This window comes from Megascapheus bottae, chromosome 12 (genome assembly GCF_031878675.1).
Source record: "Megascapheus bottae isolate mThoBot1 chromosome 12, mThoBot2.hap1, whole genome shotgun sequence".
Classification (NCBI taxonomy): domain Eukaryota; kingdom Metazoa; phylum Chordata; class Mammalia; order Rodentia; family Geomyidae; genus Megascapheus; species Megascapheus bottae.
Genome location: NC_143520.1, coordinates 14,928,414 through 14,956,249, shown reverse-complemented (window position 1 = coordinate 14,956,249; position 27,836 = coordinate 14,928,414). Strand labels below are relative to the sequence as shown.

At 36.5% G+C, this 27,836-nt stretch overlaps 1 pseudogene; it reads right to left on the bottom strand.

Annotated features, from left to right (window-relative positions):
* Positions 1 to 1,695: 1,695 nt before the first annotated feature.
* LOC150056262 (threonylcarbamoyladenosine tRNA methylthiotransferase pseudogene) lies at positions 1,696 to 27,444 on the bottom strand (annotated as a pseudogene).
* Positions 27,445 to 27,836: the final 392 nt, after the last annotated feature.

The window sequence follows — 27,836 nt, the reverse complement described above, 5'->3', positions numbered from 1 at the left end:
AAGGCAGAAACCTGGTTAGGAGCAATGCCTTTTGGTCCTTCTGTGCCTATGATATTGCTAGTGTCAGTTTTTGTGTATATTAGAATTGAGCTCTGCTGAAAATTTTATCTTTGTTCTTTTTCCTGGTCTAGGAGGTTACTAAATCTGAGCACAGTGTGGTCTCAGACCAGTGGGTCTCTGAGCTTGAAGACCAAGGTTTTTTTTTTTTTCTTTTACCTGGCTTTCTCAAGGACCAAACTCTAGTGAAAAAGGTGAGAGTCTAAATCCTAATTTCCCTGGTGCAGGCTGAGACCAATACAGTCTTAATTTCTGAGCTCAAAATTCTGTCTGCTTTTTGCTTTCTCTCTCATCCAACTATACCAGAGCTTCAGCTTGCTTTCTACCCTACCCATCTTTTTGTTCTTCTGGAGATGACAAGTTTGTGACTCACTGTGTTTCATTTCGGTATAGTCCCATTTATGTGTTTCTCTTGTGAAATCATTTTCTGTGTTGTAGTACAGCTGATGAAACTTTCAGCTTTGCACCCTAGACAGTCATTTGAGTTTCTCTGTCAGACCAAGATGTATGCTGGGTAGTGGACATGTGCCTTTGTGCCATGCAGAGATTCTCATTGAGCTGAGATGTGGGTCACTACTTTGTGAGCTGTACAAAGAGCAGATAGCTTGGATTTAGTGCTCTATTGTGTTTCTAGATTGGTGCTAGGCTCAGATTGCTTGCCTTTGTCTGAATTTTCCAATTAGAGCTTTGTATTTCTGATTGAACAGACAGAGCTATATATAATTTACAATATTGCCCTGCCATTTATCTTCCATCCTGGATCTTTCCATGTTCTTTCCTTATGAATGAATGATCCATGAGTTAATATGAAGATTGGCCTGAAGCCCTGGACCCATGCTGTCAAAGAAACCAGCAACTCGATGAAAAAGAAAAATAGAAGGATTTACTGAACAAATCGGAGATACTCTGGATACACTACAATAATTAGAAATAATACCACAAGAAGTTTGTGGAAGAGCACAGGGAACTGAAAAATGACCTATAGCTCCATATGCAAAACACAAAGATAATAGTATCCCAGAAGACCAGCTTATACACAGGCCTGGCCCAGGTGCAGGCTGCAACCCAGAACTCAGGGGAGCTTCAGGGTCTTGCCACCTTCCCAAAATCTTCCCAAATGCTCATGGCAAATCTAGAATTCTTTCTTTCTGTCTCCACCTAGCAGAGATAGGATAAATGCACAATAGGGGGTTAATCAGAGAAATGGATAGCCTGAGTGGAGATAGATAAAATCAACAAAAACATGGAAGAACTACAGAAGCATGAACCTGAACTGGAAGCTTGCTTTGAATTTTACTGCTTGAGAAAGTAACAGTGGAACAAGAAATGGAAGAGCTATAAAAAAAATCTAGGAATGTCTGGCATACTCACAATAGTTCTCTGGATGGTCTGAATGACCAGACACAAGCAATTACAATAGGCCGAGGAAGAGAAGGCAAAGTTAGAGACCCAAACAGAGGTGTGGAGGATTTTTTTTAATGAAAGCAAAAAGAGATGAATATTTTACAAATATGAAGATGCAGAACACATCATATGCATGAAATCATAGAGTAACTGCTGGCAGAAATTCAGGAAATAAGTGAGGATAAGAAGAGCACTGTGAAACAAGTGTTGCAGCTGGAAATAGTCTTGACAGTCTCAGGAAACAGCTAGAGGGCCCACCACCCACAGAGCCACCTGCAGGGCCTTTGGAGACAGAAGAGTATCTGCAGGCCAAAGTGTAGCAACTGAAGAAGGAAGCAGTGAACCTTGCTGAACAGCTACAAACCCATCTAGAAAACAATGCAAAATGCACAGCAGATGAGGATGCGGCTGGAACTGGAACAGGCCTGTAAGGAATGGAATGAGCAGAAAGAAGGACAGAAAACACTAGTAACGCTAGGAAACAAGGGTTTCCTAATACCACAATCAGATATGCTCTGGGACAGAATTAGCAGCTCAAGGCACAGCTGGTTTAGCTGCAAAATGGCTCCATCAGTCTCTCCAAAACAACATTGAGCTGACCAGCAAGTACTAACTTACATAGAAGCTGGACCAGCTTCAGGAGCAGTTAAGATATCTGATGGAAACTAGAACAGTGAAGGTTCAAGCAGCCCAGGACCTGCAGAAGCAATGTGACCAGTGATTCTTCTATCTGCACTAGTAGGTGGAAGCCTATTGAGATCAAGTGAAGGCTAGCAGCTGCTGAGGTAGACACAGCTGCTGGACCAGTTCAGCAGGAAGTGCTGCTGAGCAGGAAGGACATCAGTACAGACTACAAGGATTTGGAAGCGACACAGGACTCACTCATACCAAAAAGACAGCACAACCAGCAGCTGCATGCCCAGCTGAGCCACCTACATCACCCTGGAGAAGAGAAAAAATAAAGATGAACAGGCCCCCAGGCCCAATCTCACAACCCCAGAGAACATAGAGTCCCAGAAGACAAGCAGGCATTTTGAGGTTGTTGTTGCAGCTCAAGCCTCAGAGAAGATGTAGCTGGGCCAAGAGCAGAGACAGCAGAAAATACCCTGCCAGTTCCTGTCTCAGTTCCTGGCAGCTCTGAACCATAGCAGGCCTGAATAAGACACCCTGGTCCATATGGATGAGTAATCATATTTCATGTGAAATAAATGCCACTCTGGAGCCCACTGAGAATCTACAAGGCCCTTCAATGAAATTTGCAAATAAAAATATTTTTGAAGTAAAAGCAGAAGACCTTGAACTATTCATCGCTCAGAGGACAGCTAGACAGCATTGGAGATTTCATTATCCCCTATGAAAAGCAAATAGCAGTGTTGAAGAGAGACAGAGAAAGAAGGAGGAGACAGAACATCAGTCACTGGACCAGGACACCCAAACAGTGGATCTGGAGATGCAGGAGCTAATTTTGCAGCTTGCGGAGGAAAAAGTTAAGTTCCAGGATAAGTGTACAAATGTTGGGCCCACCTCAGGCTCCTAGCATAGCCAGAAAGTGCATCCTGCTTGGTAAAATGAATTTAAAACTACAACAAACATCTTTATATAGTCATAAGAATTCTGGGTCTTGTTTTGCATCCCAAATTCAGTGTTCAAAGGAATGTTGAACTATGCAGTTTTCTTTCACATGTAAGCACTGATGTTAAGAGCATAGTCCACTCCCATAAAACTGATTATATCAAGCTTGTTTAAGTTAGATTGTGTCATTTTTCAAGCTTTTAATCCAGTACACATACAACTTCAGTTATTTGCCTTTTAAATTCATGTCATTTACCGAAAGACTCAATAGCCATGCACAGTGCTAACAGAATACATATATCTATAAGATACAGTTCAAAGCCAGATTGTGCTAAAAGTAAGAACTTTTCTCAACAAAAAAAAAATGAGTCATGGTGCTTCCTATCTGTAATTCCAGCATTTTTCATAGGTAATTGTGAGACATAGTTAAACTAAACAGGCTACATTGAGCATCAAGTGGATACAAGATTACTTAGCATAGTGTGTGGAATTCTATCCCAAATACAAGGACAATTAAAAAGAAAAGAAAAAAGATATTTTTCACATTCCAAATATGTGACAAAAGTTGTTTTTTTTTGTTTGTTTGTTTTTTTTTGCCAGTCCAGGGCTTCAGCACAGGGCCTGAGCACTGTCCTTGGACTTTCTCAAGGCTAGAGCTCTACCACTTAAGCCTCAGCACCACTTCCGGCTTTTTTCTATGTATGTGGTACCAAGGAATTGAACCCGGGTCTTCATGCATGCGAGGCAAGCACTCTACCACTAGGCCAAACTCCTAGCCCCAAAAGTTGTTTTTTTTTAAACCATGGATGTATTGTGCATGCATGTGGGGAGGGGAGAGAAAATCTAAGAATAAGAGAAGGTAAGGCTGAATTTCAAAAGGACAAAACAGTGCTTAATTTTTCTCTCTTCTTTCCTTAATCTCCTAATGAGACCTCACCATTAGAAGCAACTAAATTGCAAGATTGGCTTTAAAGGTTTAGTGATTTGGAAAAATAAGCAGAGATAAAAATCAGTGGCACAAACAGTAGCGACCATTTTCTGAAAGCAGCAGTAAGCAAAAGGAACTCTGTATTGGTCACAGAAGCTACTCCACACCACAGAACAACTTCAACACCAGAGGATACCAGGAAAGAGCCATGCTGAACACCCATGCTGGGTGACTGGCTACCAAATGCCACACAAAGAGAACGCTGAATATTCCTTTAGCATGCCCTATGCAAGGTCCTACGACCTCACTGACTCATGAGTCTCAGTGCCCTCCAGTGTCAGATATGGTTATAGCATGTTAGCTCTTTATTTATACATTTTTCAATTAATTACAGGTTCCACATAAAAGAGAAAACTTTCATCATTTGTCTCTCTGGGCCTAACTTAGTTCACTTAACACGATTTTTCACCCAGGCACTTCAGTTTCTTTGCAAATGATGCAACACCATTGTTTCTAAAGAATGAGCAAAATTCCCTGTATGTCTACCCCATTTTCTTTATCCATTTGTCTACTGAGGGACATCGGCAATAATGCCATACCTTGGCTATGGTGAATTGTGCTGCATGAAATGGTTGTGCATGCAGCATTACTGTATCCTAGTTTGTCATCTTTTGGATGAAGATGTCTGAGTGGAGTAGTTTTTTATTTAGTTGTTTGCAGAACCACCATACTTTTCAGAGTGGTTCAATAAGTTTACCTTCCCACCATCAGCTGGATTTTATGCAAAGCATTCTTCTGAAACATAGACACAATTTTGACAGAAACATTGATGTGGAGTTTTCAGACATAATATTGTTTCTCGGCTAGAAACTAACCTCAAATCTATTTTATTTCATTTATTTTCACTTCTTAATTTTGTTTTAAAAATGCCTGGGGCATACTTATTAACTTGCTGAATTTTGTTCTGTGTTTTTCTCAAAAGTTAGAAGCTTCATCAAATCTGTAAAGCATATAAATACAATATACTCAAATATGGCAATTTTATCCCATGATATTATCTGTTTCAGTGACTGAAGGAGAAAAGTAAGGTCAATTTTGTTTGTAAAATTGAAATAGGTTTTTGAAAAGTTTTTAGTTACTATAGTAAGTTACGACTCAAACTGATCTGAAAATATAAAATACATCTACTGGTTGAAAATTGTCAAGTTAGTAAGCAAATCTTGAAGAAAGATTAAGTAGAGACAGAGGATCCATTCTTGCTCAGAGCAAGATTTCTAAATTATTTTAATAATTAGAAAAGAGTGTTTAAGTGCAGCGGGAATAAAACAATGTCTAGAAAAGACTTCCATATTCAGGCACATATGGATTCACCAAGTTTTCAGTGATTTTTAGAATATAAAGTGAATAGAGGGGAAAAAGTAAACTTTAACATTTTCCTCAGACTGTATTTGAAATAGGTAAAGGAATAAGTAATCTATAATAATAGGAGAATATTCTTACAGCTTAAAGTATTTCTTAGTTGCCACAAGGTGAGGAAAAGGATGTGCTGATTATTTGACTTATGCAAATGCAGCCCTTCTTTACATCACTTTTATAATAACCATAAAAATAAAAATTCAGAAAAGGTATTTAATTAATAAAAACATTAAATATAAAAGAAAATGTGGACAAATATGGGCTTCATCTGAATTATCCACTGACACTAACAGTTTTAAGTATACAGTTAAGCTACAAATATGGAAAAATAATTACACCATAGAAGTCTGACAGAACTATTTTCAGAATACACAGACTTTCTTTAATGTCCATATGAAAAGGAAGCCATTTCTTTTTCAATAGGCAAAAGACAACTAGCCATTTCCCAAATCAAAATTGCCACTCACTAATTGACATTTTTCAGCAGCATTATTCATCAATGAAATGCAAATTGGAATCTGAATGCGGTAAATTATATTTCAAGCAGAATGTATGAAATGCAAAGAACAGACAATTGCAAGTGTTATCAAGCAATGTGGGCCAATTGAGAAGTTGATTATATTTCTGTTGTACATAAATTTGTAAGCACTTTGGAAAAATGAATTGGTAGAATTAAAAATGAAAGTACAGTGCCACCCAGAAATTTCACTACTGTGTATAATAGTTGCTTTCATTCAATAGCACACATCCAACATAATGTTTACAATGTCTTTATACATAATAACAGTCCCAAAGTGAAAACAATTGCTATCATTACCAATAGTCATATATAAAAAGTAATTATTATGTAGCATGATTTACAACAATAAAAAAGAAGAGCTTTGCTTTATAACGGTGACCAACCACCATACACAATACCACAAATTAATCTCTCATATAAAATGTCGAAATTCACTTCTCAATCATACCTTTTGATTCTATTCATGTGTAAAATCATATGACTTCAATGTATGGCAACAGAGGTCAAACAGAAGTAAGAATGTGGTTAGCTTTGAGAGAGAGAAATCATGTACGAGATCACTTGGGAGAAAGCATGGGGAAGCACAATTTGTTATTGGAAGCAATTCACATTATGATCTGAATGGTAAGTACTGGAATTATCAATGAACAGTTGGTTCCTGGGTTCCACAAGTATGAAAATCTGAGGATGTTCAAGTTCCTTCTATAGAACTACACAGTGTTCATGTATAATCTGTTCCTGTCCTCCTGTATCCAGTACAAATATTTTCTGAACTCCTTCAATTCCTTCCTTGGAGTTTGCAAATTCAACGAAGATTTTAATATCTCAATATTAAAGGTCTCAATATTACAGGTAGGGTCTTTTTAGGTTCTGAAACACACATTTCTTTCCATTAGGTTAGATGCAAGTCACTCCTCTTCAAAGATATGCCAAGCTCTGAGAGGTTTGTTTCAAAATGTAACTTGTCATAATTTTCTACCTCTTTGCCACTACCATTGAGCTTGATCCAGGGAACAAGGTCTATGTCAATCAGGAATTCCTGAACACTGTTCACCCGGTGGCATTTCTTCTTTCTTTAGGCAAGAATTTGGTTGAAATGCTACAAATTCTGATTAATTTCTTGCTAGTGTGTCCTTCTTCAAAATTCATTATCTATATATTTAGTACTTTTAATACTGAGTTTCACAATTTAAAAATTCAAATTCCATTTCTCTGTTTTCATACCTCATAACAGAATAGTATAAACAAACTGGCTTTCTGAATGGACTAACAAAATAGGAGTTATATGTGTTTAGCAAGTATTTATTACAATAGGTAATTATTTGTCTAATAAATACAAATCTACTACTTAAAATCCATTCATATGGAAGGTTTTATCTGAGAACTTCAAATGCAATATGTGTTGTTTTCTCACTTGTAAAATGCTTTCTGTGTCTCTCTTTCTCTTAAAAACATATGTAAATACATCCACATGACCTCATATGACCTTATGGACCTAACTACCACTACCGTTGTGTTCATCTGAAAGCAAGTATGCATAGGAAGGTCAGGGCAGGGTCCAGTGGGAAAGTGACCGCCCAGGTTGAGAGTGGTATAGAAGAAATGCGACTCTGAAGTCAACGGTTCTATGATAACTAGGGAAAGATAAATAGCTTGGCACATATCTAAAAAAATATTTTTATTAAATAGCTATACAAAGGGGTTTCAAATAACAGAGGTCAAGTTGTGAGTACAATGCATCTTGATTAATATCACTCTTTCCACATTTACTTCCCTTTTTCCCATCCCATGCCTATTTTCAAGTCATATTGTTCAATTTTTATATAATTTTCATTGACTATAACAACCGTATTTGTTCACTCCAAATGGCTTTGTGATTTGTAGATTTCCAGGCTGGAATACCAATGGAATATTATCAAATTACCTTTCCTCAGGGCCATGTCATCTAGTCATAATATGACATGTGCTACAAGATAGTAAGGTAAATTTATATATCTCTTTGACATATATTTTTGACTTTTATAACTGAGCTTGGACGCAGAGTTCCATTTATTATGCTATCTATATAAATATGTGCAACATACTGTAAAAATTTCTTAGTTATTCTTGAGAATTTGTTTTCTGTCACTCCTGGATAAAGAGCTAAATGACACTCCAGAGCCTCATTTTTTTTTCTTTTTTTAAAGAAGAATTTATTAACATTGATTTTTACATCATATTTCAAATGATGTGTTTAACAAACAAATATTCAAGAAGGGAATCTCTATATATAATCACAGGCTCTTAATTTTTAGAACATAATCAAAATTACAGTAAGGGTTCATATATCATAGATAGGTATTAATCAATGTAATAAAACATTATATCTATAGAGTCATAAGTTTTTATGTCTATGTACTATGTCCATATCATTGGGTATGTAAATATTGAGTCCTTGCTCTTGCACTGTTTGGATTTAATAGCCACATATTAATGCTACCATGCACCTTTTGTTCCTTTGGTCTTGACTTGTCTCACTCAACATGATTCGCTCTAGATTCATCTACTTCCCTGCAAATGCCATTATTTTATCTTGTCTGTTGGCTATGTAGAATTCCATTGTGTGTATATATATATATATATATATATATATATATATATATATATATATATATACACACATATCACATTTTCTGTATCCATTCATCTGCAGTAGGGCATCTGGATTGTTTCCATTGCCTGGCTATTGGGAATAGTACCGAGATAAACATGGCTGCCCAGGTGTCCTTATCTATCTTGTGTTCAGGGTAGATGCCCAGAAATAGTATGGCGGGATCGTAGGGAAGGTCAATTTTCAGTTCTTTAAGAAACCTCCACACTGCTTTCCAGAGTGGCTGAACTAGTTTACAATCCCACCAGCAGTGTAGTAGGGTTCCTTTTTCTGCACAACCCTGCCAGCATCTTGTTTTACTTTCTTTCAGTTGGAAATACCTTTAAAACTTATGAAAGGATAGCAGCTAAGAAAAAACCCTGTATACCCTTACTCTTAATTTTATCCTTTAGCTTTATCATTTATGTGATTTCTTTCTATCTGTGGTATCTACTTCTCTACATACCTACCTATGTATCACCTGTCATCTACTGAGGACTAAGAAGTTCCCCCAATTCTGGAGCAGCAGCCATTTGTTGTTTACATTAAACTATGAGTGACCCAGAGTGCCCATAAATTAAAGAAACAGGATTGTGATGCCCATAAGTTCCAGGAATTGAATCAGAAAATGGAGCTGTGGCTAATGTGGTAGAGCACTAGCCCTAAGCATAAAAGCTGGCTCAGGGACAGGGGGCAAAAGTTTGGCCTAGTGGTAGAGTGCTTACCTAGCATGCACAAAGACCTGGGTTCAAGTCCTCAGTACCACATACATAGAAAAAATCTGGAAGTGGTGCTGAGGCTCAAGTGGTAGAGCTCTGACCTTGAGAAAGTCCAATCCACAGAAGTAGGAGATGAATGGTGGATGGACATATGGATAATAGTGTAATGCCCAAGTCTCAGGATGACACTCCGAAATGCAAAAGCAAGGTTTTATTCAAGTGAACTGTAGCTCGGGTCTTGTCCTCACACTGACACAGCAGAGCTTAGGAGAAGGCCCCAAGCTAAAATTTTACAAGGCTTATAAAGGCAAAAGGCAACCAGATGTTTGAGTAACATAAGGTAGCAAAAGACCGTAGATTTTTAACAACCAGGTGTTGAGTGAGATAAGGTGGGAGTCAGGGACAGTTCAGGGCGATGGAGCTGACGGGAAGTTCCCGCACCAATTGAGTCCTATTCAGCTGTCTGAGGGTAGTTTTATGGCTTGGAAAACAAATGCTATCCTTGGATTTTACATGAATTCTAATTTTAAAGCAATCGGAGCCTCATTTTTTAAAATGTTACTTTTTTTGCCAGTCCTGGGGTTTGAACTCAGGACTTGAGTGCTGTCTTTGGGATTTCTCAAGGCTAGATCTCTACCATTTGAGCCACAGCACAATTTCTGGCTTTTTCTATGAATGTGGTACTTAGGAATCAAACCTTGCTAGGTAAACGCTCTACCAATAGGCCAGACTCTTGGCCCCAGAACTTCATTTTTTTTTAATTTAAATTTTATTTTAAAAGTGATGTACAAGGGGGCTACAGTAAGTAAGGTAATGAGTACATTTCTTTTTGAACTCTATTAACCCCTTCCCCTACTTCCCTTCCCCCCACTAGTTGTAACGTTCTTTTCCAACATAGTGTCTAGTATCTCTGCTTAACCAGTTCATCCTTTGTCCCACCTTTTCAGTGATTTCTCTTCCCTTTCCCAAATCTGATAAGAACAAAAATTTAAAAACCATGACAACAGGGAATCAAAAGAAATTACTGCAAACAAGTACAATTTTAAAATCTCTAGTTCCCATTTCTGGGAGTTCATTTTGTTAGGCATCATTTTACATGGTCATATACATGTAGTTATTGAGCCACTGTGATCCTCTGATAAGAATATCCTACACAAATTCTTACCTATTAGAAATGAGGAAAACCATGCAGCCTATCTTTCTTTGGGCCTACCTTACTTTGTTTCATATAATTTTTTCCAAGTCTTTCTATTTCCTTACGAATGAGACAATGTAATTCTTTCTTATGGAACTACTGAATTCCATTGTGGTTACAAATCACATTTTCTTGATCCATTCATCTACCAAGGGACATCTGGGTTGATTTCATATCTTAGCTATGGTAAATAATGCTTCATATTTTCAAGGGAATTCTTGCTATCCAGTGGAATGTTATCAAAGTAACAATTGTCAAGTCTGGAGATGTCCCCCAAACCTTCCTCCTTTATATTTCCTTCAATGCTATTCTCCCCTTTCAGTCACTTAGCCTTTCATCAAAAAGATCAGGCTTGCATGGAAGAGCCACGAGATTACTAAAAACTATTGCTTCTCTACTTCATTTCCTATAGCAACAAAGAAGATTGCTCTTTGCATCAAATATTTTCCTGTACCTGGTTCTGTATAAAAGGAAAATTTATAAAGTTTGAATAAAAGTAATTCTACTATTGGCCGGGAGTTTGGCCTAGTGATAGAGTGCTTGTCTAGCATGCACAAAGACCAGGTTTCGATTCCTTGGTACCACATACTTAGAAAAAGTCAGAAGCGGTCCTGAGGCTCAGGTGGTAGAGTTCTAGCCTTGAGAAAAATCCAAGGACAGTGCTCAGGCCATGAGCTTAAGACCAGGACTGGCCAAAAAATAGTAATAATTCTACTGTTTTCAGTTAAAGGTGAAGGACACCAGATAATTTTTTCCCCTTAAGGAAAATAATAGCAGTAGCAAAAGGATTTTTCCTGAGAGATAGTGGTTTAGAACATAATTTAATTATATTTTACAATTGTGTTAATATGAAGGTAAATTAATATTTATATTATTTATATACATATAATTTATGCAAATATAACTTATAATTACATAATATATAATGTGTAAAATAGCTTGTTTACTATTTAAAATTTTGGTTAATTAATATCATTTTATTAGAAAGAATAATAGAAGTGTGAAACATTTGATCATTTCAAACTTAAGCATACTGACTTTATTAATATGTAGTTTAGGAAACTTCATAGATTCTCTCTTCTACAGTAAGATACCTTAATGTCACCACCATTTCCCTCACATCCAGATAGGGTCTCACTCAACTTAAGATCTTTAGCAGCTTCTTGTTACTTATTAAATGCCATGTACCTCATTTATGTCACTTTATTTTCATTTATATTTTTGAGCCATGCATTAATATTTAATTATTTTAGTATAAATTTTGTAAAGGAATATTATAGGCACACTAAAAATACAGCTCAATGGTACAGCTTTGCCTAGTATATGCAGGGGCTAAGGTTCAATATGCAGCACTGAAAAAAGAGTAGATGGAAAGAAGGAGGGAAGGAGGGAGAGAGGAAAAAAGGGGGAAAGTAAATTCAATGAAGCTAATTGAGCCCATGGAAAGACTTGGAAAAAAACCATATTAAGTAAGCCAGACCCAAAGGAACATAGGCTCAATGGTTTCCCTCATTTGTAATAATTAATACACACCTAGGAGTCTCCTAGCAGAGGATTACAATAGCTCAACACCCAGATACTTCACTTAATATGATTTTTTTCTAAGTCTTTACATTTCCTTACAAATGGGGCAATGTTGTTCTTTCTGACAACAGCATAGAATTCCATTGTGTATAAATACCACATCTTGTTGATCCACTATCTTTGCTATGGTAAAGAGTGCAGCAATGAATATCATTGTGCTAGTGGATTTAGTATGTCCTTATTTCTGGAGGGTTGGATAAGTGCCAAGTAGTGGAATTGCTGGGTCATAGAGGAGCTCTATGTTTAGTCTTTTGAGGAACTGCCATACTGCCTTCCACAGTGAGTTTGCACTCACAGTGTGGTAGTGATCCCTCCTGGCCACATCCCCTGCAGCATCTGTTGTTATTATATTTCTTGACCCTGGCCATTCTAACTGGAGTGAGGTGGAATCTTAGAGTTGTTTTGATTTGAATTTATTTTTTTATTTTTTTTATTTTGTAAATCCTGTTTATTTGCTTTATGGCCAGAGATGTTGAGCATCTCTGTGTCCATAGGCCATTCTTATTTCTTCTTCAGAGAAGACTCTCTTTAAGTCTTTGGGCCATCTTTTAATGGGATGGTTGTTCCTTTCAAGATTAGTTGAAAAAATATATTAAGTGAAGTAAGCCAGACTCCAAGGAACATAGGCTCAATGGTTTCCCTCATTTGTCATAATCAGTAGAAACCTTGGGCTCTCCTAGCAGAGATTTACAGTAGAACAAAACCAAGATGCATAAGGCCATATAGGATGATGCTAAATGAAAGGACCTCCAGGATATAGAAACAAAAGCCATATAATGAGTGTTGTTTTCCTTAATGTACTATGTTATCTCTCATCTCTTTGCTGTCCCTTGGCTATCTCATATTGTTACAGTATTTTACCTTGTTATCTGATATATTGTGTCTATGCATATTTGATTATTTGAAATAGGATAGGGAAGGGGGAAACCAAGATGAGGGGAGGGGAGTTGAGATAGGGAAATAGGGACCAAGACATGAGAAGGGTATCAATATATGTGAAGTAATGCACCTTCTATCTGGTGAATATAATGCAACCCTTCTATTAATTACAATAAAAATATATGGAAAAAAAGAATAAATTTTTCAAAAAAAAAAAGAGCTAATGGTTTAGGCATTTCCCAGAAAGCTAAGGTTTGAGGATCTAGCCTGGGAATCGGTCTTGGAAGACAAATATGAAAGATTCTTATATTGGCTTTGTCAGCAAATACCAAAATTAGAAGCTCAAGTGATTGATAGAGTATGAGGTTTGAGCAAAACGTCCAAAGAAGGGTGCAAGTTAGAGGAGTTCAAGACTCGGTACCTAAATTGAAAAGTAAAATCTCAAATCTTTGTTGACTTATGCCACACACCCACACATACACATAATACATCTATACACATACACACTCACCACAATTACAAAACCCAAAATGATTCAATGCAACTATTTTCAATTATAAATTTTCTTTATATGTTATATTTTACTAAAAATGGATAAAGTATACAAGTATAGCTGGTAGAACCAAAATGCTGCAACTTAGATTCATTCTACTTCTCTGAAAGTTCTTCAGGAAACTTTATGTATTTTGACATTAATGAACTTGACATTTTCACACATTGTGTACTGCTTTTCTTGGAAACATTTCTAACGGCTAATTTTCAACATTTGCTAATGTTATGAAATATTAACATTTTTAAAGTGCTCCTATGTGATTTGCAATGAGAAGGAAATATGTCTTGTATGGATTTTCTAAATTTTGACATGTCCCATGCACTAGATATGGTAGGAGAACTGGTGGCTTTCATTTTTTAAAATTTTTATTTATGTTTATTTTATTTAACTTATATGTAACTGACTGCATAAGAAGATAAGCCTGTTGATAAGGATAGTTTTCTTCCTTTATTTCCTTTTCTCTATTAGTACAATTTTGGACATCTTATCAGTGACAATTGATCATTCATTGGTATGCAAGCTACTTGACTTTATGTCATTTAGACATACTTTATCTTTCTTCCTTCAGTCTCCCAACTGACAAACATAAATGCTTTCAAGAACTGAATCCTTGCTAGGTGTGGTGTCTCACGCCTGTAATCCTAGCTACTAAGCAGGCTGAGTTCTGAGGATCCCAGTTCAAAGCCAGCCCAGGCACTAAAGTCTACAAGACCTTTTTTTTTTTTTTTAACATTAGCATCATGAGGTTTATTTTGGACCATTGATTACCATAACTATCAGATAATAAATTTATTTTGTTTTAAGTTATTAAGTTGGTGGCAGTTTGTTGCAGCAATAATAGGAAACTAATACACAGTCAGAAGGACATCCTAATGTGTTATTTATGGGGATATGTTCTGGGTGTAGGCCACTGATAGTATCAGTCCAGCTACCCAGTCACAACAAGACTTTTATCTCCAATTTATCAATAGAAAATTGGAAGTGGTGCTGTGGCTCAACGGGTAGGGTGGTAACATGAGCTGACGAGCTCAGAGACCACACCCAGGCCCAGAGTTCAAGTCCCATAACCAAAAAATAATAAAGGACTGAATGATACTGAATGTGTGTGACAGAAAAAACTACACTGGTTCTCCATCTATGTTAATTATTCTAACAAATGATTAGAGGCATGGTAAATTTTCTTACATTTGCTTAGACCAAGGTGACATGATGCACATTTAATATATTTTACTAAAATCTCTTTTAATGAGGATAAGGTAGGTAAATATCTACTGACTGTGTTTTTGTGTGTATTTTTATGAAAGTTGGAAAAATGGAGTCATTCTTTCACACTTTCTGCTCTTTTGTCAGTCCAATTGAAATTTATTACAAATAATTTGTGCCATTCAGGTCAAATTTCACATTTTTAACTGGTTACTCTCTCTTCATGGCTTGATATAAAATATCTCAACTTCAGGGCAATGATCACCTCGGTAAATTTATTGCCTCTTCTAGCTGCAAAGAAAACATTCACAGTATTATGGCAGCAAGAGAAGATGAAAGGAATACTTGAAAGTACAGTAATATTTATAAACTGAAGATTCATCCAAATGCCTTTACACACGGCATTTCCTGTAGATGATATATATGGAGAAGAATAGTGCAGGAGTTAACGCTTTCTACAGAATAGAATAAAGAAAATCAATGAACATTTTTCTTTTAATTCCCTGGGCTTGTGAAGATTGCCCATCTTAAACAGCCAGACCTATTATCACCAAATAGATGGGTAGCAATAAATCGAGGCATCATGTTGTTTCTCTCCACTGTGTCAGTTATTAGAAAAGCTGCTTTCTAGAAATATTTACTGGATTCATTTCAAAGGATGACCATTCATTACTGCTACCACACATCAAAGAGTATTTTCTCTCCATTTTACACTTTGTCTCTCTCCAAGAACTCACAAACAAGAGAAAGCAAATGAAAGTCATTTGTTCTTGCTGAAATGCAGAAATCACATTATCATATGTCATAGCATAGCCATATGGCAAATGTTCAGAGAAGGAGGAATTAAACAAGAAGAAAACATATAACTTTGGGATAGTCAGGACTAGATCATTTTAAAGTTTCACAATGAGTTAAGTGAAGATAATTGAGACTGACACTTTAAAATTTGTAGTTTACATGTTTATGTATGTTTTGTTCTTATGTAAATATTAGCCTAAAATTTCTCACTGTGTTCTTAATTAAAAGACCACTGTATGAACTGACAAAAAAATCACTGGGGAAAAGTAAAAAGTTAAAAAACTGTCTTTTTATCCAGCTTCTCTTTCTAAAGATAATGACTGAAGCAGGCTCAATGTTGACAAACTGGGGGCATTGCATATCATGAAATGTACTAGGTTTATATAATTTTATAAACATAGGTTTGTGTGAATAGGTAAATATAATGTGGGGTTTTATTGGTATGAATAATTTTAGATTAGAATAACCATGCCTTCCTATGTGTGTGTGATTTTAGTTGACCATAATGCAGGTAAGTTTGTATGTATAGTTATGTTGCAATGAGTCTCTATACACATATTCATATACCTAAAATTCATGGGTCACTATAAAAACATATAATACGTGTTTTCCACAAGTTCTAAAATAGATTTCACAATATATCCAGACTTCAGGACACTCACTCTATCATATTTATTCTCAACACTCCTGTCCCTTTTCTTCATAATCAATTACAAAGGTGATTCAGTTTGATATGTCCATATATGCACATACTGTATCTTGATTAGTTACCCTCCCTCCAACACCAAAATAATCCCAATGATTCATTGTTCCACTTTCACAAATACACTTAAAAATTTTCAACTATTCACCCTCCTTCACCCTCTCTGAGATCTTGCATATTTCAGTCATACTTCTTTATTTTCTTCCTATTTCATCTTCTGTTCCAATATATCTACATTGTTCTTGAGTCTTGATATCCTGCCTTCAATTCAGTCCACTCAGTTTTAGTCTTGAAAATGAATTCTCTATGTAACTTCTCAGTGTTTTAATTTCCAGTATTCTAGTCAGATTCCTTCTAAGGATTTCTGAATCCTTATTGTATTCCTCTTCCGTGTGGTTATTTGGAGGTTTATTTATTCAGCTCTGTAGGTGTGCTCACTTTTAGTTTCTTCAATTAGTCACTTTCATCCTCCTTTACTTCACTCATCTCTTTGTGCATGTTCACTTTAATTTTATTACACATTCTTATGGTCATGCCTTTGGGTTGTAAATTTTATTATCTTTAAGTAGCTCCATAGAGCAGGTGCCATTTAATGAAGCAATTTATGGATACAAGGTATATTGATCACTGTCACCACTTCAACATTCTCATGGGCCTACAACACATTCCCCTGCTTATTTGACTTAATTTTATATACACAATTTTTATTCTTTTTAATATATTTTATTGTAATTAATAGAAGGATTATATTATATTCACCAGATAGAAGTTGAATTACTTCACATACATTGATACTCTTTCTCAAGACTTGGTCCCCATTTCCATTGGTCTGTGGGCCTGTTATTGTACCCAGTACCAAGCTGTTTTGGGCACTATAGCCTTGTAATAGAGTCTCAAGTTTGGTATTGGAATTCCTCCTGCACTTTTCTTTCTGCTAAGAATTGTTTTAGCTATACAGGGTCTTTTATTATTCCATATGGTGATAGAGTGTTTGCCTAGAATGCACCAGGACCCAGGTTCGATTTCTCAGTACCACATACATAGAAAAAGTAGTCAGAAGTGGTGCTGAGGCTTAAATGGTGGAGCTTCTAGCCTTGAGAAATTTCAAGGACCGTGCCTTGAGTTCAAGCCCAAGCCTGGCAAAAAAATGGTCTGTTATATTTTACTTAATTCATTTGTAATCGCTTGCCTGCCATCCAATGTGTTTACTCATAGATTTATAGCATTTTATCTAGCACAAATAAGGGAACCATGAAACCTCTGCTTTTTTTTTTCCTTTGTGTGAATTTTGTTTCCTTTTAAATTTTTTGCTGCTTGTTACCATAGCATAGTTAGCCATTTAGACTTATCATATATTTTATATCTATCTTGAGATTTATTTCCTCTGAAACTAATTCATCAGTTGATAGTTTTAATCACCTGCAGTTTTACAATCAAAGTATTTTCAACATTCAGACAGGAATTCGTAGTGAGAAGGAGGAAGTATGGTTTTTACTTTCTGGATATGGGATACTTGGTATCAAGCTTTGTCCTTTTGTTCAAGGCACTAGACTTCATCTCCCAGGTTGACTCATATGTAGAAATAGCTTATTTTATTTTGTATTTACCGGTGTTACATATGCGTTACACGGGAAGATAGGAATGGTCAAGAGTCAGTAATTCATTTTGTGCTGCTTCTACGTTTGAAGTTTTCCTGCTTTGGGTACTGGAAAGCAGTCCTTAGCTCCTTAGTATTAGAAGAAGGTTCCAATGTTTCTTTTCTTTTCTTTTTCTTTTTCTTTCTTTTCTTTCCTTTTTTTTAAAAATTGTCAATCATGGGGCTTGAACTCTGGGCCTGGGTGCTATTCCTGAGCTCTTCAGCTCAAGGCTACTGACCTACTCCTTGAGTCACAGCACCACTACTAGTTTTCTAGTGTTTAATTGGAGACAAGAGTTTCATGATCTTTAGTGCCCAGGCTGGCTTTGAACTGGGATCTTCAGATCTCAGCCTCCTTAAGAGCTAGGATTATAGTCATGAACCACCCTCCCGGCTTAGTTCCAACTTTTCTTGTACATCCCTAATTTGTGCCTCCTATGGTAGTCCCTTACGAGTGACTGGTAGTTTTGAGAATATATAAAACAGTTGTACATTGGTGACACAGAACTTTGGGTCTCTGTTACTCTGCCTATGGGCTTCAGGTTGATTTTCTTTTCCTTCAGATTCCATGTAGCAGTTTGTCACCATGTGGAGGATACTGTGTGTGACCTGAGTCCTGCTCCTCCTCAGGAGCTCTCAACCCCATCTAAAACCAATCCCTCAAAACCCTCCACGTAGCGCCTAGATGTGGAACACGCTGCCAGGTTCAGGCTTGCTGGTGTCTTTGTAAGGATCCTATTATCTTCCCTTAGGTCATCCATTACCAGAACTCCTTGGTACTGTTTAACTTCTCAGCTTTCCAAAGTCAGACATAGTGAGACTATGAGTGACTAATCCCCTTTGTGCTTCTTGAACATCCAGTGCATACTCCCTTACCTGATGTTCATCTCTACAGGGAATCCTGCATTTGTACTCTATATCCAGGTTACTCATAAATTCCTGGGTTGCAATTGTTCTTTGTGCTTAAATCGTCCACCAGAACACAGAGAATGGGTGATTCAGAGCTCTCAAGTGGTTCTTTGAGTTGTAAGTCCTTGGGTTCCATTTAGTCTTTGAAGCAGTCATGTATTGGAGGCCAACCAATTAGAAGCACCTAAAGCAAGATGATCTCTCTGGTAAGGCCTATAGTCTGTGATTCCTGCTAGCAAAACCTAGGTTCATTGTCTGAAATGACCCCCTTGTATTGAAACTGCTCCCACATCTAGTTTCTCAGTTTTAGACAGAAAGCTCTCATTCAAGAAAGCTGTGTTTTCCTGATGTTGGCAGGGATATACAAAGCAAAGTGTCCCCTGACTGATGCTGGCCTGTCTGTCATTCTGAGAAAGTCATTGACCTATGCACTGGATGTGTAGATTTTTCCCACAGCTATGTCTGTTGGCTGGCTACAGTGGTCGCCTGACTTAACTTGGAGAGGATAATTCATTTGGCCTCTCTTCATACCATGCAGCTGCCCACACACCCATCCTCTCCTGGAGAGCTAGAGCTGTAGCTAGCTCCGTTTCCTCTGTGACTTTTCTGTTTCACCATACTTTCTAGCTAGTCCTCTCTTGTGGTTCTCAGTGCTCTTTCTCACTTGTATTTTTCTGACTAGAATCTGTCTTCTATTTCTCAAACTCCTTATGGATTTTGAGAGAGAATGCCTCCACGCCAACATCTGAAAGACTCTGTCTGGATTTGTCACATTCTTCAACTACTGCTGCACAAATTACAAATTCATGGAATTTTGGAGAGATCATATATTTTATTTATTTTCTTTTATTGTAAAGGTTACAGTTACATTAGTAAGGTAATGAGTACATTTCTTTTCAAGCACTGTTACCCCCTTCCCCTGTTTTCTCCTGCTTTCCCTCCATCCTCCTATGTTTTAGGTAAAAAAAATAGGCTTATATTCTAGCTTCAATATTAGTCTATTGACCTTGAGCAAGTTATAAAATGGGTTCAGTATTATTATTATCTTTATTCTTATGGGGTATTTTCTTCCATTTACCCTTTTTACAACATCTGTTTTCAAAGATCAATCCAAATACTTCTTCCTCAATGAGTCTATATTCAGGACTATAATTTCTCCTCTTTATTTATGTTCTTATCCTTTACAGAAGCAACCTATAATTTTGCAAATAACTGAAACTGAGTAAGGAAGAAAGCAACTTGATCTCATGTTGATGCAGCTAAACCATAGTAAAATAAATCTACCCCTAAAGATAATCTTTCTTTTGAAAATAACTCCTGTTCTTCACTATATTTCTCTTGTACATTTATAAACATTAAAATGAATTTTTGGTGCAATCTATGAAATAAATATAGAGCTATTTTTTATTCCTGCTCTCATAATAATATATTGATAATCAGTGCACTGATGCATCTTCACTTACCTTCCAGCAAATGTCACTAGTTTTATTTGCTCTTAAAGCTGAAGCTGCTATATAAGTTTAGTAGTAGAATCGCTGCTACACCAAGCAGAAACACATTAGGAACTCTGAGCCTTCTGACAGTATTAGGCATGCATAAGAAATAAAAATGTGTTATAAGTCTTAGAATTTCAACACTGGAGCATATTTCTTGAAACACTTTTACTTTGGTAAGCCCGAAAAAATTAGGTCAAGTGGACTGAAAAGATAGCTCCACCTTGGACATTTTTGAACACTACAGAATACAGCTGTACATATTTCTCTAAAATCTGAAATTGAGTTCTTAAGGGTGGATTTGTTGATGCTTTCATAAAGGAAAGGAGCAAAAGAAATTGGTGAAGAGAAGAATAAAACCATAAAGGAGGAGGTTAAAAAAGGGGTATTTGACTCTATGTGATGCAAACACAAAGAAAATAGAACTGGTACTTTTTACTTGATTTCTATTTATAATAAGCAAATCTATCATTAATTCCTATGTAATAGTACTGTAGCCTAGATATGTACGTGCAGTTTTGCATTGGGCATATTTTTAAAAAGTAACAAAGCAGTGATTTGGTAAGTTTATTATAATTTTCCTAAAATCATATTGATATTATCAAAATATTCATTTTATATTATTAAATTTTATTTCTATTAAGTAGTTTTACACAGCAGTTCCCATTCAGAAAATCAGTTTACAAGTAAAAAAAAATAGTATCCTTTATCATTATATCTAATCTCTCCCAGCCCCTCGCCTCAGTTTTCCTTGTTTTATAGGATATGCTTTTGAGTATTATGAATGCATACTTTCCCTTCCCTTGATCAGTGTACCCGTTTCCTGGTTTTTATTATGTTAAAGAGTAAGTTCATTTTTCTAAGCAATTAAACCACTTGAATTTTATTGTACAAATACCTTACTTTTAGATACAAATAACTGATTTGCAGCACCAATACTTTTGCTTAGGATCAAATTCTGTAAAAAATAAAAATAGTATAACAAGGCAAAATAGTAATTACTAGATCATGATTTGTGAATAATATTTTTAACAATCCTGCAAGTAATACAGTCTTTTTGTTATTCTGCAATTTCCCAGACCAGTATCAGGTTTTATGGCCAGAAAGATTATTAATTTACATCAGAATTTCCTTCTTAGCCTTGGTTGTACTTACCTAGAATGTACAGGTCCCTAGACTGAATCGGCAGCACAACAAAAAATTTTTTAAAGGAAATTATTTTTTATGATTTAGAGTGCTGTTCTGGTGCGGTTCAGGAAAATCATTCAATGAGCCAGAAGACTATACTTGCAATGCTGTTTGACTACTGCAGAAGCTCCCTTTGTATTGAGAGAAAACTGTCTCCAGAGATTCTCTTACAATGTTTTCATTGTATTTTTGGGTAGGAAGCCAATGAAGAAGCTCAGAAAAGACATGCCATTTGGGAGTACAAAAGGCAAAAGTAAAAGCAGCAGCTGTTAAGAAGTTCTTTCTGCATTTGTCAGTGGCTGTATAGGACATAAGAACAATACTAAAGCACAGCTCATATCCAAGTGGATTGTTGTCCTAGCCACTCTCCTATTCAGATGACCTGAAAAGAACAGAAACACATGTATATACAAGGACCCTGTTAAATTTCTTCTCATATCGTTTGAAACTGAAGCAGCTTCAACTTTACACATGATCTTAGATGTGATTTGAATATAGCTTTTCTGGTGATATTTCCTTCTGAAACAGATGGCTGTGAGTCTAAACAGGCCTGAATATATGGCCTGTAAGATAAACATAAAATGTAAACTAGAAGCAAAAAGAATGTATAATGTATGATACAGTATCTTCAACTCACAAATAATTCTCTCCTGGTAGTCAAGGTTAAAATAACCTAGAAAAGGTTTGGAAATAAATTAGAACTTTGACTTAGGGACATTTAAAACCTAGGTTAAAAGTGAGGTTTTAAAAAAAAATAAGCCTGGCACAGTGGCACACACCTGTAATCCTAGCTACTCTGGAGGCTGAGAGCTGAAGATCATGGTTCAAAGCCAGCCCAGGCACTAAATAAAGACTGTGAGACTCATCTCCAGTTAACCACCAGATAACCAGAAGTGGTCAAAGAGTTAGGGTGGTAGTCTTGAGCTGAAGATCTCAGGGACAGTGCCCAGGTCCAGAATTCAAGCATCACAACCAACCAAAAAAATATATATATCTTTAATAGATACCTTTTGTCAGTCCTAGGGCTTGAACTCATGGCTCTTTCACTCATGGCTAGTGCTCTACCACTTTGAGCCCCAGCTCCAATTTTGTTTTCATGTGATTAATCCACAACAAATGCCTTAGCCTTCTCTGCCTGGGATGACTTCAACCTTTAACCATGATGCTCAAACCTCACCTTCCTATGTAGTTAGGATTACAGATTTGATCCACTAGTGCCCAGCTATTGCTATAGTTTCTTGCTTGTTTTTCCTGTTGGTTATTTGTCTAATTTCTGCAAAGATATGGATATTACAAAGTACAGATAGAAGTAAATGAAAAAATACGGATAGAAGAGCAAATAGGGCACAGTATATGTTGAATATCCTTGATGTAAATGCAGAAATGGAGAGTAGGTTTTAAAAATGTATATAGTGTTTTGACATTTCTACATTTAAACTCATGATCAGTGTCTTTGTCTCATCATATACCGTGTCATTTTAGGGTTTTTTTTTTTTAACTCTTAAGCTGCAAGCTGTGTGCACTTGTCATGAGGGATACAACTACATTTCTCTTTATGACAGGATGACATGCTTGAAATAAATAGGAAAAACAAAAGCCAATCCCTTCCCATTCTTGGTTTTGAAGTGCTGGCCTAGGTTGCCTGAGGGACTTTGGTGTCCCAGTCCTCTTCTATGGTAGATGGTGAAATGGTTACATTATGTGCTCCCTTTTATTACTGTGTGGTTACTTGCATTTATATTTCTTAAGTACAGACTGTTTATGGAAAAGGGCATTGCAGATACCCTGTTGTACTGTGTATGTCACTCCTTCAGGATTAAAGGATTCATTCCTCCCTGCTGTGAGTGCAGAGAACTAGCCTCTAGCTAGCTATTCCCTCCTGACTTTTGCCCTTGGCTGTAAATAGCTGCCTCACTTGACAAAGTGCTGCTTTTCTTTTCCACACAAGCTGAACCTGATGACTGTTTTAGATGGTATGTAAAAATTTGTGCCAATTTAGCGTAACTCACCAGACCTACCTCAATCCCACATGGTACCAGCCGAGAGCTTGGTTGGCATCATATCAATAACCTAACCTTTGCCTTGGCTGGGTTTTGTTTTGTTCACATTCCCACACATGTTGATCCCAATAGCACTTGCCAGTAAACAAATTGTCTGTAAATTTCCACCTCAGAATCTACTTCAGTGGGACATCAGACTAAGAAAAGGCAGTATCAGATTGATTTGCTGAAAGATATTTTTATTTTGCTTTATTTGATTAGAATGCTTTTCTTAGATGCCACAAAATAACTTAAAATTAGGACTGAAGAAAAGAAAGTATGGGATTGTATGACAGTTGGAGGAGGCCAAGCTGGCAGGAAATCTAGGACAGAAATAGAGAGGGGCCAGTAGCAAGCATGCAGTCTTGGTCAATATAAGAAGAAATAGGAGGAATAATGTTTTAATAACTGTGGGTCACCTTTTTGCTTTTTAACAGCATCTAATACACTGTTGGTGGGAATTTAAACTTGTTCAACTATTCTAGAAAGCAGCATAGAGGTTGCTCAAAAAATTAAGCGTGGAACTACCCTTTGAGCTGGGCGTGGAGACTCACACCTGTTATCCTAGCTACTTAGGAGGCTGAGATCTGAGAATCGCAGTTCAAAGCCAGCCCAGACACAAAAGACCTTGAGACTCTCGTTTTCAATTAATCACTAGTAAACGGGAAGTGGGGCTGTGACTCCAGGGGTAGGGAGGTAGCCTTGAGCTGAAGAGCTCAGGGACAGCACCCAGGCCCAGAGTTCAAGCCCCATGATCCACAAAAAATTAACAAGTACTACCCTTTTATTCAGCAGTTCCACTCTTCTACATATACCCAATAGACTACACATCATAGTATGGGAAAGCCACTGGCACAATGTTTACTACAGCATTTTTCACCACAGCCAAGGTAGGAGTTAGCCCAGATGCCCCTGAATGGATGAATGGATCAAGAAAATGTGAGTGATCCATAGCTAACAAGCTAGGCAGCTAGCTAGCTAGATACATAGATACATAGATATCAAATTATATATTACATGACATCATACTGTATATATAACATTGTATATACATGTATATATATGAGTGTATATGCCATGTAAGTTTACTCATGCATTAAAAATTATATTTGTACCATTTGTAAAGAATTGAAGATACTCAGAAACAATTATGTTAAGTGAGATAAGTCAGGTTCAGAGAGACAAAGAATCCATGTTGTCCCTTATTTGTGGAAGCTGGATTTAGCTAACAAACATATGTTAATATGTTGGGTCATATGCAAGTATATACAAATATAATAACTGAAATATGGTAGATTCAAGAGCTATCTAAAATAGTATATTTACTTAGGCAAAATAAAATTTAGAAGGAAAGGGGCCGGGAGTTTGGCTTAGTGGTAGAGTGCTTGCCTAGCATGCACGAAGTCCCAGGTTCAATTCCTCGGTACCACATACTTAGAAAAAGCCAGATGTGGTGCTGAGGCTCAAGTGGTAGAGTTCTAGCCTTGAGAAAAATCCAAGGACAGTGCTCAGGCCCTGAGGTTAAGCCCAGGACTGGCAAAAATAATTTAGAAGGAAAAATATACTGGGAAGTGAGTACTTGAAAAGGATGGAGTGGGGTCAAGGCAAAGGGACAGAAGAATGAAGATGAAAATGCAGTCGAGAATCCAGTGTACTATATCTGACAAAATTCTACAAATCCTGTGAAATCCTTCCTTTCTTTCTTGGTGGTAATACTGAAACTTGAACTTAGGACATTATGTTCTCTCAGCATCATAACTCAAGGATGGCATTTGACCTCCACTTCCAGCTTTTTATGGGTTGATTAGAGGCAAGTCTTATGTCATTGCTGTTCCCAAGCCGACTTCAAATCATGAGTTTCATATCTTAGACTCCTGAGTAGCTAGGATTACAGGTGTGAGTCGCATATATCCAGCTCATAACTTTTCACTAATACTAGTATTATGGACTTTTTACAACTGGAGTTTTAGTACAAACTGGTATTTCTTTGGCTTTTTTTCTGCTAAAATATGTTTTAAGTTAAATTACTTCTTTTGACTTGGCACATATGATATTTGTGGCTTAGAGTGCAGTATTTCAATATCAATGTACATCATGAATCATTTCAATGTAAATGAGATATCATCTCAAATATCTGTCATTTCTCTGTATTAGCAACATTCACAATCCTCTCAAATATGGTCATCATGGAGCTATAAAACACTAAAATCACTATTCCTATCAAACAGTATATTGTCTTTCCATAAAATGTCTTCCTTCCTTTCCTCCTTCCTCCTCATCCATGTGTGTGTGTGTGTGCGTGCGTGTGTGCACCTGCGTGCATGCGTGCGTGTGTGTGTGTGTGTGTGTGTGTGTGTGTGCAACTCAGGATCCTGGTAATGTCTCTGTGATCTTTTGCTCAAGGGTAAAACTCAATCACTTTGAGTCACAGCTCTACTTCTGGTTTTTTGGTGGTTAATTGGATATGAGTCTCACAGACTTTTGTGTCCAGGCAGATTTAAGCCATAATCCTCTTATCTCAGTCTCCTGAGGTGCTAGGATGAGAGGCCTGAGCCACCAGCACCAAGATTCATCATTGTTCTTACGTTCTTGTGGTCACTGTTCTACACCCCGTTTCTCTTAATGAGTATTTTAGCTTCCATATGTAAGAACATATGATAATTGTCTTTCTGTACCTGACTTGTTTCACTTGACAAGATCTCTTCCAATACATTTTTTTAAGATTTTGCAAAATACTTTTATTATTTTTACAATGTTTCTTGTATACATTTGGCAAGGAAAGATGTTTAAACTATTACAGAAGTGTAAAAACATGGACTGTATTCATATAGTGCTTTACATTTCACAATTAAAAACTTTTATCCAACACAATATTAGCATATGTATGTCAATAGACATTCACTGAAAATTGCAAAGCCTTTTCTTTGAAGAACAGAGAAGTGCTTGTTTATGGCAAATATGCTTTACACCTTCCCTAAGTCACAGTATATCAAAGCTACTATAAATGAAATATAAATGGCAAGTTCAAATATTCTCCCTAAAGAGTCTTTTTTTAAATTTAATCTTACATTGAATGTCTGTGAACCACTGTCAAGTTACATCAACAATTCACATTTTTTTCAGAAAAAAAATTCTGAATGCTTTTTTTACACTAGAACATATTTCTTGTAAAACATCTTCATAGATCATTTCTATAAACTAGCACTTCAGCTCTCACACTGAAAAAAAAATATTCCCAGTGATACATCTTTATCTTTGATCACTTACTACTGTGATTTTTACTCAAATTACAGTCATCATATTCTTTATAGAGGTTTTAAAATCAATGTTAAAGTACAAATGGACATTAGAAAGAAAACAATAATATATAAGGTATTTTTAAATTGTTACTAGAAAACACTGGAGTAAGACATCTGTGAACAGAAAGAACTTCATGACCCAAAGTAGTAACTATTAAAATAACTCACTCAGAAATATATTTGGCTTATTCAATTAGCATTGTCTTCTTCACAGTATTTTTTGAAGCATAGTACAAAACATTGAAATTGGCAAATTTAGTTATTTTTAAATGAATATTTAGCAAAACTATCCTAACAATAAATTCTTGAAGGATGTGATTTAAACCCAAAAGCTCTTTTTTCATCTTTAGGAAGGCTGGACTTAACTTCCTTCCCTTACTTTGAGTGGCTGAAAAATCCATTTTGGAGGCTAGATTTATTTCTCTCTTTTACTCCCTGAAATTTTATAGCCATAAGCAGCTAGTTGTCCAGCCACATATTCTCCATCTGAATTATTATGTGAACAGCCCCCATGTTCGTATCCAAATTTTCTGTATGCTGGAATAATGCTATCACTTGGTGGACTGTTCTCCTCTTGTAAATATGTTTGGGTATTTCGCTTTCGCACCTTGTTTTCGCAACATGTTTTCTTGAAAAATGTCGATCTTGTGGTTTTGAGTCTTCCTGTGACACAATATCTTCAATATCATCAAGGAGTGTATCGCAGGATGCAGAAGGCATTTTTCTCGAAGATCTGCGATTCGTCTCCGGTCCTCTTCAAAGATGCCTCTAGCTACAGGGAACCAAATCCACCCACTCCTGTCAAGTAACTACACAGACCTCAGATGGAGGGCGCCATGACACTCTCTTCCAATACATTTTTAATTAGTCTGTTATCTAAGAGGTTTGCTATACCTACTAAGATCTTCAAAAGAATCTCTTGATATTACAAAATCTCTAATCATAATTGATTCTGCTCCTGCTGATATGACCATACCTGAAAGTTCTGAATGTCACCATTCCCTAGCTGATCCAATATTGAGCTATGTCCCAGTTAGCTGTGAGGACTCAAGTCATATTTCTGTTTAGTTCCTTACTTTCTGAAGCACCTGCAAGAAAATAAGTATCAGTAT